Raw genomic sequence first — 16,862 nt, 5'->3', positions numbered from 1 at the left:
CCAACATGAACAAAACACCACACACCACCACAAATGTTCTAAAAGACCAAAATTTCACAATATTGTATGATGCTCCCGCCGAAAGTTCGAATCCGATGAAAAAATTAGAGATAAGTCCTTCAAGGTAAATTTCTCATGAGTGTATTGTTATGATTTTGGGTGTATTAATGATTCAATTATGTGTTCGTTCATCATCGTTTTTATTTACATACTTACATATCGTCAATTTGTATTAATTTGGTTTTAGTGTGATTAACATATTTCGGCGAATCTATATACTTTGTTATCTTAAGCCCTGATTTAGATGCTGCATTTTTTATTTTAAAATCAGTATCTGGTGTTTGATTCCTAAGTTAGGTTTTGATCTGTGATTTTCTAATATATAAGCTAATGATCTTGAAGGGATTAGTATCTTATAGATTTATATATATAGCTGATGTATGAAATTTTGTTGTGTCAAGTCTCTGTTTTGTATGTGTCAAGGTAGTTCCAGCGAAGGCAGAACATCTTATCACACAAACTTTACTAGCACTTAAGTTTTGCAAAGAGGAAAAAGTCTACAATCAGGACAGGTCAAGCAATTAGTTTGTAAGTAGAAATGGTTTAGTACAATATTTATTTTCCATACCTATTATTATAAAATTCCAGTCATCTTTTTGCATCAGATTTGTGGTATTTTATGAGAAATCAGAGCTACCTTCGTCATTCCAAAGCGCATTCGATGTGACATGCCCCCACATGGAAGAAAGATTAGCCTATACCGGCACATAAAATGTAACTAATCACAATTCTGAAAAATAATTCAAGTGAATGGTCACCCTACAAAGAACCATCAAGCTGCATTACTAAAATTCGGTAGCAACTCTATTAGTGATTGGAACCTTGGTATGCACTTATTTTTGATCATTTTTAATGTCTTCCATTAAAACTTGTTTGTGCAACTAAAGATTTGCTTTTATTATATAGCTTGTACTTGTCAAAAAAGTTACATGTAGTGGTGCCTTGAGGCTTATGGATCCATAAGTGTATGAGCCAGGTGAATATCACACACTTTTGTAGGTACGGTTCTGTCTTTTTTATATATATGGATATGGATAAGATATGCTTCGCCATGGATAAAAATATGGTATCTTCTAGCAGTAGAAAAACTATCAATTCTGATAGCCTAAAATTGTTGGTGAAGGGCCATATTTTAGGTTGCTTAATTTTTATTTATGATTTGCATTGTTGGAAATATTTCACACTTAGGATCTCATGAAGATTGAGTAGCAACAGACTCTCGGTCGACTCTTAAATTCTTGATTCTATCATGTAAAAGGATCCAAACACTCTTTAAAAAATTGCTTATCGATTAACTAATTTAAAAAAGAATCAACACTTAATAATACATGCTTATTATTAAGCAGACAAATGTTCTGAAATAAGCAGTCCCAAATACCGCTGCTCTAGCATTACGTTATATATGATTCTAATCTGATCATTAATCTATATATCATTATTTTGTATAGTTCATGTGTTCCATGAATGCTACAGTGGTACTGTTGGCTAGAAACTTGCTAGTTGAAAGCATACTTCACCTGCTTAACATGGTAAGACCAACAACAACCAGGCTCAATTATTTACATAGCATATCAGACGCTTCACTATCTTTGGCTAGACTCGATTTTGTAAGTATCACTCGGGGTTCAATCAAAACCCTTAACCAAGGTTGATATGGTAAATATAGAACTCGATTGGACAAAAGCTCGACCTTATCCTGATGAGCTTGTACAGTGTGGGATATGAACTTTTTGGTTGACATCTGGGCCGTTCATTCAATCGTTGGTGTTGGTCCGATGGTGTTTGTGGCATTGTCTGTGTTCTGGTGGTTAAGGTATCACCAGAGTTGTTGATTTCATGGTGGTCCCATTCTAAGATGAAAACTATTAAGCTTCGGATCACCACCACACCCGTTACATATCATTGACCTATTTTGATTCGTTATAACGTAATTATATGGGTTTAAAATGAATTCATTTTGTATAAGTATTTTTTTTTTTTTACGTATTTTAGGGTTAGTTGCTAAGACTGCTAAGATACTTTATCCATTTTACCAATCACACGGACTTACTTTTACTTTGTTAACTATTGTAGCAATCTAATTTTATAGTTTTAGTTACAACAGAAAAGGCTTTTAGTATGTTGCTATAAGAGCTCTCCCAACGGTTCGTCCAGGTGAACCGCCCACCCTGGGCGCCGTTGGCACCAACCCCGCCCAGCCACCGCCCTCGATTCGCCCAGCCCATTTCGTCCAGCCGATTGTCTAATGTGAGCATGTTTGTGGACGTAAAAGGGTGAGGAAAAAAAAAGTTTGAATTAAACCAAACGGCTCATTCAACGGCTAGTTTATTTTTTTTATTTTTTATTTTCCTTTTTAACACTATATATACACACCAAACAATTTTTTTTTCCTTTTTCACACTATATATATACACCACCATGTACGTATACGGTTAACGGATGTACGTTTACTAAGGGTTATTATTTGGCGGATGGAATTTACCCGGAATGGTCTACAATAGTTAAGTCGTTCAAAAATCCGATAGACCCGAAACAAAAAAAATTCAAAAGGTATCAAGAATCGGCAAGAAAAGATATTGAACGAGCATTTGGAAAACTACAAGGCCGATGGCAAATTGTTCAACGTCCGGCACAATCGTATTATATCCGCAAAATTAGAAGGATTTTGTTATCATGTGTGATATTAAATAATATGATAACCGATGACAACGGCCGTGCATTTTGTGGACTCGAGGAGAATTATCGTCCGGTTCGACGACCACCGAGATCATTCCAAGAAAGGGTTGAAACGCATTTGCGAGTGGACGCGGAAATAAGAGATGCGGGCATTCATCAACTACTAAAACATATGCTTGTAGAACACATACATAATCTTCCACCAAATTATCGCATACGACATGATCCCACAAGAAATCCAAACAACCAAGATGACGCCGGACCTTCACACATTCTCGATGACAAGGATGAAGAAGATCACGAAGAGGATCAAGAAGACGACGATGAAGAATAGGTCTTTTAATTGATGTTTTAATGTAATTTTATTTTTAATTGTATTTTTATTTTTAATTGTATTTTTTATTTTAATGTACTTTTTTATTTTAATTATTGTAATGTTTTTTAATTTTTAATAAAAGTTTAGTTTTATTTAAATAATTGTAATTTTTTGATAATATAAAATAATTCAAAAAGAAAATAAAAAAATGGAAGGAGGAGTGTCTTTGTTGGGAGTGTTTTGTGACGACCCGGAAATTTCCGACCAAATTTAAACTTGATCTTTCTAAGATTCTGACACGATAAACAAAGTCTGTAATGTTGAGTCTCAAAAATTTTGAACTATTTTATATATACAATTTACCTTTGACCATTTCCGACGATTCACGAACCACTATTAGTAAGTAGATATATATATTTAAATATATGGATATATAATTATAATTGAAAATATAATTTAAAATATTATATGTTGTTGTTATCAAAATTAATTATGTAAAATAAAATATAAAAATAGGATATCATAATAATAATAATTATTATTTAAAACATATCTATATATAAATAAAAGTATATTAGGGACCTAATTATTAAATTTTAACACTTTTTATATTTTACTTGGAAATGAGTACTAATAATTGAATTAATTTTTCTTTAATCATTAGTGACAAATTTTATATAAAAATGATGAGATTAAATATTTAAGTATTATCATAAAGAATCATTATTATTATTATTATTATTATATATTATTATTATTATAAAAATAATATAATTTATTAATGTTATCAATAATAATATTATTATTATTATCATTGTTATTAAAATTATTATTATTATTATAATAGTTATTATTAATATTAATAGCATTATTATTTTGTTATTATTAATAATATTACAGTATTATTATTATTAATGTATTCATATTTATTAATGATTAATATTAAATTAATTAAATATATATATGAAACCAAATATTGAATTGTATATGTTATACTTCCACATCAACTTTCCATCTTTCTCTGTGAATTTTTGTCGATTAACTAGAGTTAAAATTGCATGTTCTGTAAAGTAGGAAAAGTACTCATTAATCAATTATTTTTATATGTGTTTTGAAAAATTCGCACTAATAATGTTTCTTTCTTTCTGTTTAAGATTTAATCACATGCACATATAACCTATAGATATGGGAAAGATAATATACATAAAGATACAAAAACATTTTCTCTTCTCCTAAACCAACATCAACATTGTTGCTATCTCTTGCTATTATCCGTTTTGGAAGTACTCACAACACCACAACTATCATCGGGTACTAGTGATCACCACCACAAACCGCCAAGTTCGATTATCAAAACCACCTTCATTATATCATTACCACCATAACTCGTCACCTATTTAACCATTACAACCACCACTAAACCGCCAACACACATCGTGAAATCCACCATCGGACAACCTTCTACTGCTATATCTACGATAAAACACAAGTAAGCTACTGCACCATCATTTAACAATCTATGAAACAAGCAATAATTATATTTTATGAACATATTTAGTTTAGAGTAGAAAACACATATACCATCGTTGTCTCTGGAATCGGTTATCAACTCGTCTTCATCGCAAAGTACAGCTACCCTTATATCATCATCATTAAACTGTCACTAGACTACTACTTTCTGTTTAATCGTCCGATCACAACAAATTCTCAAAACTTACAAACGCTTTGGTCAATGTTTTACACCTTCAAAGAATACCACCTCAAGCCACGACCACCTTTGAAATCATCAAACATCACCACTACAAGATCACCATTCACTACTACTGCTATCTGTTCTGGTCAATTAGTTTCCACCACCAAAACTCCATAAACCATCGAACAATACCAAACAATACAACTGTAACTTGTTAAATTTTATCTCCTAATGACAAAACATCATTTATTCAATTGCTAACCTGTTATTTGATGTCCAGTGTACTGCAACTGATATTACCTGTTCTTATTTCGAATGAAATCATCAAACCCACCAAGAACACTATTAATTGTTGCCTTAATTCGATAAAATAAGAAGGCGGGACATTTAAAAAGATTTAAGAAATTAATAAAAATATCATTGAATCAATTACCTACTTGATTTAATTATTGAATAAAATGTTTGATCGATTGATGAAGATTACCGAAAATAATAAAAGACTGACAAGGAGGAATTGATAACTTACCAAACCTTGAAGATTTCTGCTCGATTTATTGTCGATTTATGAATCGAAGAACCCTTGAACAGTTATATAATTTTCCTTCCTTTGTGTTGATTTCTGGTTCCTGCTTGATCGATCGATTGTTGATTTATGAATCAATAAACCCTTGAACCCTTAAATCGATTGTTGATGGAGATGATGATGATTATGATTTGAGAAAATAAAGCATGATTAATCAACACCCTCATCAAACCCATCGGCAATCACCATCGAATTCCTGCAACCTTCTGTTGGTTTCTATTACGGTAAAGAAGGTCGATGATGATGAAATGATGATGGAAGATAATCGATGATGAGCAGAGAAGAAAATCGAAACCATGATTTATTGAACTGATGAGTGCTTTGCTCGATCCCCTATACTTCAACATAAACCTAACTCAAAGAAAACCGTATTTTTTTTTACTGGGCTCTTTGATGGGCTATTTTAGGGATCCAATTATCAAAACAAATGTGTCAAAATTTTGGACTCTTTAAACATTATTGGACATATTTAATATTCAAGGTATTATTATTATTATTATTATTATTATTATTATTATTATTATTATTATTATTATTATTATTATTATCACTATTATTATTATCATTACTATTATTATTATTATTATGGATATAAAAGAGGTTAACTATGACTAAATTTGAATATATGGAAATGTTAGTAAAAGATGATACGGAAGAAGATTATAATTATATTAACACATCTACGATGAAAATTATGATTACGAATTAGAACTAACGAGTTCATATTTAAAAGTTAGGAATTTGGCACGAAGATTATTATGACTATCGATATTATTATTAAAAAATATCATTTTTTTTATATAATCATTGTTATTAAAACTATCATTTTTATTAAGACTATCATGATTAGTAAAATTATCATTTTTACTAAAAGTTTCACTATTAGTAAAACTACCATTTTTTTTTACTATCATTACCATTAATATAATTACTACTATTATTATTATTATTGATATAATTTTATCAAATAATTATTAGTTATATAAAAATATATTTAATGCATATAATCTAACTATATTTATAATTTTATAATAAATATTAATTAGTTATCTAAAATATATGATATATTTAATTTACTATTTTAATATAACAGATATATAGATATATATAACAATTGAAATAACAAATTTCTTGTTATTTTAAAATAAGTAATATATTATATAAATAATACATATATACTAAGTTGATTATTATTACATGTTAAATTATATGTTTTAATATATATATATATATATATATATATATATATATATATATATATATATATATATATATATATATATATATAAATGATATAGGTTCGTGAATCCGAGGCCAACCCTACACTTGTTCAATGCCGTCATATGTATTTTTACTACAAAATACAGTATAGTGAGTTTCATTTGCTCCCTTTTACTCTTTACATTTTTGGGCTGAGAATACATGCAAATGCTTTATTAACTGTTTTACAATATTTATATGCGTGAGTTTCATTAATCCATTTTTAAATGCTTTTGCAATATATATTTTTGGGACTGAGAATACATGCGCTGTTTTTATAACTGTTTTACGAAATAGACACAAGTAATTGAAACTACATTATATGGTTGAATTATCGAAATCAAATATGCCCCTTTTTATTAAGTCTAGTAATCTAAGAATTAGGGAACAGACACCCTAATTGACGCGAACTCTAAAGATAGATCTATCGGGCCCAACAAGCCCCATCCAAAGTACCGGATGCTTTAGTACTTCGAAATTTATATCATGTCCGAAGGAGGATCCCGGAATGATGGGGATATTCTTATATGCATATTGTGAATGTCGGTTACCAGGTGTTCAATCCATATGAATGATATTTTTGTCTCTATGCATGGGACGTATGTTTATGAAAAATGAAAATCTTGTGGTCTATTAATTTAATGGAAATGATCGTTTATGATAAACTAATGAACTCACCAACCTTTTGGTTGACACTTTAAAGTATGTTTATTCTCAGGTATGAAAGAAGTCTTCCGCTGTGCAATTGCTTATTTTAAAGATATTACTTGGAATCATTCATGACATATTTCAAAAGATGTTGCATTCGAGTCGTTGAGTTCATCAAGATTATTATTAAGTCAATTTATAGTTGGATGTATTATGAAATGGTATGCATGTCGTCAACTTTCAATGAAATGAAAGTTTGTCTTTTAAAAAACGAATGCAATGTTTATAAAATGTATCATATAGAGGTCAAGTACCTCGCGATGTAATCAACTATTGTTATTCGTTTGTAATCGATGTGGACTTCGTCTGGATGGATTAGGACGGGTCTCTACAGTTGGTATCAGAGCGGTGGTCTTAGCGAACCAGGTCTGCATTAGTGTGTCTAACTGATAAGTCGTTAGGATGCATTAGTGAGGCTGGACTTCGGTCGTGCCTACATGTCAAAAGTTTTGCTTATCATTAGTGTCGAAAGTATTTGCTTATCATTCTTAAAGTCTAGACACATCTTACTGCCTCTATTGCCTAGATAGTGTATAGATAAAACTCATATCTTAGCATATCTGCTAATTCATATCTTAGCGTATCTGTTACTGTTACCTTTGCCTGACAGTTTCCGTAGATTCCTCCGTAACTTATGGGATTTTAGTATTATATATGCATATCTAAATTATGTATTGCAGGGTACTAATCTACGTCCTATAATCTATTTATTATCGAAAATCCTTCATCTGATCGTACGAGATGAATCCCTAAACCAGTTCGAATTCCTCGAATTCTGACAACTATTCCGATATGGAGTTTCACCTAAGCCCCGAAAGCAGTGTCATCAGAATGAATTAATCAATCATCCATCCCCAATTCATCTGATGAGTTCGTAGCCTCCTCAATCATTGGAGACAAGAAGAAGACGATCCTTTTCATCCACCACATTGCCCTCTTGGCGAAGAACCTGAAGCACTTACCGGCGAACCAGTCCGAAACACCAATTTCACCCTCATTACCCGAATATCTCACCACGATTATTTTCTATCTAAAATTATAAACCTTATTCATTTGCTCGTTCCGACCGACAATCATCCCGGAGTAATACAAGAAGTCAACGAACTTCGCGCTCGAGTAATCAATTTGGAAAATATGGTGCAAAACATACCAGCTTCAACAATATCACCGGCACCAGTAGTACCATCAATAACAGCATCAGTACCATCAACAATCCACGCCTCAACATCTCATTCTGTACCTCGAGTATAATCATCGATCTACCTGACATTCTACATCTTCGTTCGACATGATGATTATGTAATCTCTAATGTTTTAGAGATTATTTACTCTAATTCTAACCGTAAATCAAATGAGCTTAATATTTTATTGACTCATTAAATCCATGATTACATCTGAAGAAAATATATTTGTATATATATTTTCATAAAGATTGTAATTAAAAATTCTTTTGTACAAACTGTTAATGTGAAAATATTTTAACGGGTAGGTAATACCCGAGGAATAGTTAGATTTCACACTAATAAGTTACATTGTACATTCTTCGTATCTGATTCAACAGTCATTTACTATCCTACTTACATCCACCGATATACAAATCTGTTCACCACAGAATAATTATATTCATCTAATTTCATATGGGGATTTTGATTTATCAGAATCCAACAAGTGGCATAATGAAGAAAACATTTGACAAAATAAAATTTGTTAGAAACAGACAAATTAACCATGAGAAATTTTGTTAAGAATTCACGCTAACAAAATCCTAGCTAACTGTTCCTAGCTAACTGTTAATTCCGTATTACATTTATTTATCGCAGTTTATTTATCACAATTTAATTATCGCAATTTTATTTACCGTCATTTAATTTCTGTTATTCATTTTACGCATTTAAATATCGGGACACGTATACAAAGTTTTGACATATCATATCGACGCATATATATATATATATATATATATATATATATATATATATATATATATATATATATATATATATATATATATATATATATATATATATATATATATATATATATATATATATATATTATATATATATATATATATATATATATATATATATATATATTATTTGGAATAACCATAGACACTCTATATGCAGTAATGATCGAGTTCTCTATACAGGGTTGAGGTTGATTCTACAATAATATATATATTTTGAGTTGTGATCGAGTCTGAAACATGTACATGGGTCACGATATGTATTAATTAATTTGAATATTATATATTAAACTATATATGAATTATTGGACTGTCAACTGTGGACTAATAACATTGGACAATTAAAATGAATTAAAATATTGATTATAACATATGAAACTAATCAATTCTTCAAGCTTGCCACTTGATTTCATCTTAAACCTCACTTGTATCTTGACAATTACAATCTGCGTTCAAACCGTTCGTAATTCTTGAAAACACCTCAATCGGGAGGAGGAACCAACCGCACTTCATCTCCGTAAGAAGAGATTGGTGCATATAGTTATGCACTTGAAAACTCACAGAACCTGAGTAAACGTTAAACACGTATCTGTGCTAATTTCTTTAGCGTTATTATTACCCAAAATAACTTGGTAATTTCTTCCAAAGTAGCAACTTTTGTCACAGCTCCAGCAAGTCAACTTATACTTTTCAGTCGGACTAGCCTTACTATAACCATGATATATATGCGTGCTCTTTTGTTTTTACCGGGGAACCTTTTAAATTCCACCATATTATCAGTAGACGTATCAGCAACCTCGTCACTCCTTGGTTTAAATCCCTCCGACAAATAACTACATTTATCTATTGAAGTCTCATCATATTCTCATCCGCATCTGGTAACGAGAATTGCCATACCAATTACCGGGAATCAGCAAATCTGTATTGTGAGCCTCTCAACGTTTCCACATCAACAGTTATATGTAAACATATAACATTTATCTCTTAGAATTATGATCTTTCATCTGAAATCCTGAAAAGCACTCAGTCTACAAATCAAATACTCTGAATGTTGAAAAAGCTGAATGAAGCAGCAGAAACCGTAGACGACCGTAAACGACCTTAATCGTCGGAAGCTGATGATAAAGAATTGTAGGTTGGCAAAGCTCGGAAAAAGTTTGAAAAAAAAAAAAAACTGATTGAGCAAACTATGAAGGAAGCCGTGGACAAATCACAAAGAATAAGTTTGACTTCAAAGAATCCAAATGATTCAATGTCTACTGAAATCTTTAGCGAATACCTTGCTTCTGACTCCAAACTCTTGCGGACAAATTTTCTTCACCATCCTTCGATATTAGAAATTCCAAGATATAATCGTATCTTTCATTATAAATATCCTCCACATTTCTGAAGATATTTTCATAACTATTCTTATCTGAAATCATTAATCTATTAGTGCTATCAGTGTTACATCATATAGAAACTGTTAGTTTCTATATTCTGTAAACTTTCGAGCTTAAAATACGAATGTTATTGAAGTAATGTTGGGAATTGATGCATGAGTTAGTATAATATAATGACACTTAATCAACGTAATTATATTACAGTAAGTCATGCTGAGTTTCTAAATGGAATATGATGATTCACAGATTATAACGTCATCATGTGTCATGTTACATAACTCTTTCATTCTGATTAACTTCTGAACATATCAAGAAAATATATTCTTGATAGTTCTATTCTCAGTTATTCTGGTAATTTGACAAATCAAATCGTGCTATTACGTTCTTTCTTGTTTAGAACTTTAAACTCATTCAAAACTCCATACCTATGAATTCTGGACCGTTATTTGCGAAAAGAAAAACAAAGCATGAAGCTCCGAAATAGAAAGGGGGTATAAATTGCAGCAAATAAGAGAAAGCATTAACTGTGAATGACAATGATTATAGAAGACGGAAACAGGTACTCCAAAATATAAGAGAAAATATAAAGCCCAATAACAACACAGAGGTTTCAAACCGTGGATATTAATACGAATAGCAATATAAAGACACGGTAGAACTAAGAATATTATCCCCCCAAGGTAATAGTAGGAGTAAACAGATTCTTCTGGTGGAAGATTGAAAAGAAGGATGACAGAAATGATAATTAAGAAAACATCAAGGATTAGAACGGGATTAAGCATTTCTATAAAATTTTGGAAATTTAGGGAATTAGGTATAGGAATGGAAAAAGTAACGGAATGGGAAAAGTAATTTATAGTGAAATATCTGATAGAGAAATCAAAGCAGATCACCGTATTTAATTATAGAGATCTTATTCTCTTTATTCGTCGAGGAATCAAATCTTTTAGATTTCGAAGATTTTCTTTAAATTCCTTGATTTCCGAAAATCAACCATGACTACGTCACCGGTTAAGACGAACCTTCATTTACTCATTTCATTTTTTTGTGATAGATTCAGTTATACTCTTCGCATAATCGAAATGTTTTATCCACATTACTCAATGATGATAAAACTCTATTTATCAACTTATATTCGTCATGAAAACATTTTTATTATTAGTCATGACCACCTCACTCAAATTTCGGGACGAAATTTCTTTAACGGGTAGGTACTGTGACGACCCGGAAATTTCCGACCAAATTTAAACTTGATCTTTCTAAGATTCTGACACGATAAGAAAAGTCTGTAATGTTGAGTCTCAAAAATTTTGAACTATTTTATATATTCAATTGACCTTTGACCATTCCCGACGATTCACGAACCACTATTTGTAAGTAGATATATATATATTTAAATATATGGATATATAATTATAATTGAAAATATAATTTGAAATATTATATGTTGTTGTTATCAAAATTAATTATGTAAAATAAAATATAAAAAAAGGATATCATAATAATAATTATTATTATTTAAAACATATCTATATATAAATAAAAGTATATTAGGGACCTAATTATTAAATTTTAACACTTTTTATATTTTACCTGGAAATGAGTACTAATAATTGAATTAATTTTTCTTTAATCATTAGTGACAAATTTTATATAAAAATGATGAGATTAAATATTTAAGTATTATCATACAGAATCATTATTATTATTATTATATATTATCATTATTATAAAAATAATATAATTTATTAATGTTATCAATAATAATATTATTATTATCATTGTTATTAAAATTATTATTATTATTATTAAAATAGTTATTATTAATATTAATAGCATTATTATTTTGTTATTATTAATAATATTACAGTATTATTATTATTAATGTATTCATATTTATTAATGATTAATATTAAATTAATTAAATATATATATATATATATGAAACCAAATATTGAATTGTATATGTTATACTTCCACATCAACTTTCCATCTTTCTCTGTGAATTTTTGTCGATTAACTAGAGTTAAAAATTGCATGTTCTGTAAAGTAGGAAAAGTACTCATTAATCAATTATTTTTATATGTGTTTTGAAAAATTCGCACTAATAATGTTTCTTTCTTTCTGTTTAAGATTTAATCACATGCACATATAACCTATAGATATGGGAAAGATAATATACATAAAGATACAAAAACATTTTCTCTTCTCCTAAACCAACATTAACATTGTTGCTATCTCTTGCTATTATCCGTTTTGGAAGTACTCACAACACCACAACTATCATTAGGTACTAGTGATCACCACCACAAACCGCCAAGTTCGATTATCAAAACCACCTTCATTATATCATTACCACCATAACTCGTCACCCATTTAACCATTATAACCACCACTAAACCGCCAACACACATCGTGAAATCCACCATCGGATAACCTTCTACTGCTATATCTACGATAAAACACAAGTAAGCTACTGCACCATCATTTAACAATCTATGAAACAAGCAATAATTATATTTTATGAACATATTTAGTTTAGAGTAGAAAACACATATACCATCGTTGTCTCTGGAATCGGTTATCAACTCGTCTTCATCGCAAAGTACAGCTACCCTTATATCATCATCATTAAACTGTCACTAGACTGCTACTTTCTGTTTAATCGTCCGATCACAACAAATTCTCAAAACTTACAAACACTTTGTTCAATGTTTTACACCTTCAAAGAATACCACCTCAAGCCACGACCACCTTTGAAATCATCAAACATCACCACTACAAGATCACCAATCACTACTACTGCTATCTGTTCTGGTCAATTAGTTTCCACCACCAAAACTCCATAAACCATCGAATAATACCAAACAATACAACTGTAACTTGTTAAATTTTATCTCCTAATGACAAAACATCATTTATTCAATTGCTAACCTGTTATTTGATGTCCAGTGTACTGCAACTGATATTACCTGTTCTTATTTCGAATGAAATCATCAAACCCACCAAGAACTCTATTAATTGCTGCCTTAATTCGATAAAATAAGAAGGCAGGACATTTAAAAAGATTTAAGAAATTAATAAAAATATCATTGAATCAATTACCTACTTGATTTAATTATTGAATAAAATGTTTGATCGATTGATGAAGATTACCGAAAATAATAAAAGACTGACAAGGAGGAATTGATAACTTACCAAACCTTGAAGATTTCTGTTCGATCTATTGTCGATTTATGAATCGAAGAACCCTTGAACAGTTATATAATTTTCCTTCCTTTGTGTTGATTTCTGGTTCCTGCTTGATCGATCGATTGTTGATTTATGAATCAATAAACCCTTGAACCCTTAAATCGATTATTGATGGAGATGATGATGATTATGATTTGAGAAAATAAAGCATGATTAATCAACACCCTCATCAACCCCATCGGCAATCACCATCGAATTCCTGCAACCTTCTGTTGGTTTCTATTACGGTATAGAAGGTCGATGATGATGAAATGATGATGGAAGATAATCGATGATGAGCAGAGAAGAAAATCGAAACCATGATTTATTGAACTGATGAGTGCTTTGCTCGATCCCCTATACTTCAACATAAACCTAACTCAAAGAAAACCGTATTTTTTTTTACTGGGCTCTTTGATGGGCTATTTTAGGGATCCAATTATCAAAACAAATGTGTCAAAATTTTGGACTCTTTAAACATTATTGGACATATTTAATATTCAAGGTATTATTATTATTATTATTATTATTATTATTATTATTATTATTATTATTATTATTATTATTATTATTATTATTATTATTATCATTATTATTATTATCATTACTATTATTATTATTATGGATATAAAAGAGGTTAACTATGACTAAATTTGAATATATGGAAATGTTAGTAAAAGATGATACGGAAGAAGATTATAATTATATCAACACATGTACGATGAAAATTATGATTACGAATTAGAACTAACGACTTCATATTTAAAAGTTAGGAATTTGGCACGAAGATTATTATGACTATCGATATTATTATTAAAAAATATCATTTTTTTTATATAATCATTGTTATTAAAACTATCATTTTTATTAAGACTATCATGATTAGTAAAATTATCATTTTTAGTAAAAGTTTCACTATTAGTAAAACTACCATTTTTTTTTACTATCATTAACATTAATTTAATTTTACTATTATTATTATTATTGATATAATTTTATCAAATAATTTTTAGTTATATAAAAATATATTTAATGCATATAATCTAACTATATTTATAATTTTATAATAAATATTAATTAGTTATCTAAAATATATGATATATTTAATTTACTATTTTAATATAACAGATATATAGATATATATAACAATTGAAATAACAAATATCTTGTTATTTTAAAATAAGTAATATATTATATAAATAATACATATATACTAAGTTGATTATTATTACATGTTAAATTATATGTTTTAATATATATAAATGATATAGGTTCGTGAATCCGAGGCCAACCCTACACTTGTTCAAAGCCGTCATATGTATTTTTACTACAAAATACAGTATAGTGAGTTTCACTTGCTCCCTTTTACTCTTTACATTTTTGGGCTGAGAATACATGCAAATGCTTTATTAACTGTTTTACAATATTTATATGCGTGAGTTTCATTAATCCCTTTTTAAATAATTTTGCAATATATATTTTTGAGACTGAGAATACATGCGCTGTTTTTATAACTGTTTTACGAAATAGACACAAGTAATTGAAACTACATTATATGGTTGAATTATCAAAATCAAATATGCCCCTTTTTATTAAGTCTGGTAATCTAAGAATTAGGGAACAGACACCCTAATTGACGCGAACTCTAAAGATAGATCTATCAGGCCCAACAAGCCCCATCCAAAGTACCGGATGCTTTAGTACTTCGAAATTTATATCATGTCCGAAGGAGGATCTCGGAATGATGGGGATATTCTTATATACATATTGTGAATGTCGGTTACCAGGTGTTCAATCCATATGAATGATATTTTTGTCTCTATGCATGGGACGTATGTTTATAAAAAATGAAAATCTTGTGGTCTATTAATTTAATGGAATTGATTGTTTATGATAAACTAATGAACTCACCAACCTTTTGGTTGACACTTTAAAGTATGTTTATTCTCAGGTATGAAAGAAGTCTTCCGCTGTGCAATTGCTTATTTTAAAGATATTACTTGGAATCATTCATGACATATTTCAAAAGATGTTGCATTCGAGTCGTTGAGTTCATCAAGATTATTATTAAGTCAATTATAGTTGGATGTATTATGAAATGGTATGCATGTCGTCAACTTTCAATTAAATGAAAGTTTGTCTTTTAAAAAACGAATGCAATGTTTGTAAAATGTATCATATAGAGGTCAAGTACCTCGCGATGTAATCAACTATTGTGATTCGTTTGTAATCGATGTGGACTTCGTCCGGATGGATTAGGACGGGTCTCTACATGTTTAGTCCTGGGTTTAGTCCTGGGAAGGAAGTGAGATGGAGGTGCTGATGTGGCGCTAAATGGTTGGTTAGTCCTGCAAGAAACCCTGTCATGGTTGGGAGCACTCTAAGCGGTACCAAAATTCAATCTTGTTGAGAGTTTCCGTAGCAATTATACTGTAATCGATGAAACATGTAATATATCTTTTAATTATGGTTTTATTACTGGTAATGATGTTACTACAACTGATAAAGTAGGCGAGGTATGGTTTACTTCATGGTGCTGTAATTGTTAACAATATGCAAGTTATAGCTTTCGTAGTGACGTTACTACTGTAACATCCCGCATTTTTCCGTTAAATTATTTTAACGCCCGTCGTTTTATTTTATATAATACTCTTTGTATCTAGATTTGTATCTTTCGTTACTTAGCGTTTCCAATATTCATGATTGTTTAATTATAACATCTCTCGTTTACTCTAGCGTAATTAAAATATTCGTTCGGTTAATTCCCGCACCCGACTACAAACTTGAGGGACTAATCGTGACTAGTGGCCAAAGTGGTGACTAGGTCAACTAGTCAACCACCTCACCACCACCACTCATTCATTCACTCATCTCTTTCTCTCTTCCTCATACTTTCACTTTTTGCTCTCAACTCACACAATCAAAGATTCATCATCTAATTCGGATCTAGGAAGCTCACAACAAATCCGATTACATATTTGGAA

At 30.0% G+C, this 16,862-nt stretch overlaps 1 long non-coding RNA gene across 2 annotated transcripts; it reads left to right on the top strand.

Annotated features, from left to right (window-relative positions):
- The first annotated feature begins 395 nt into the window (after positions 1-395).
- LOC139851592 (uncharacterized) lies at positions 396-1,054 on the top strand. 2 transcript variants are annotated; one of them, XR_011760666.1, is made up of 3 exons: positions 396-588; positions 666-885; positions 967-1,054. It is a non-coding gene; the product is annotated as an uncharacterized lncRNA (long non-coding RNA). The 2 variants fall into 2 exon arrangements; XR_011760665.1 differs by having other exon boundaries at positions 649-885.
- Positions 1,055-16,862: the final 15,808 nt, after the last annotated feature.

Source organism: Rutidosis leptorrhynchoides, chromosome 6 (assembly GCF_046630445.1).
Source record: "Rutidosis leptorrhynchoides isolate AG116_Rl617_1_P2 chromosome 6, CSIRO_AGI_Rlap_v1, whole genome shotgun sequence".
Classification (NCBI taxonomy): Eukaryota; Viridiplantae; Streptophyta; class Magnoliopsida; order Asterales; family Asteraceae; genus Rutidosis; species Rutidosis leptorrhynchoides.
This window is presented reverse-complemented; position numbering and strand designations above follow the sequence as displayed.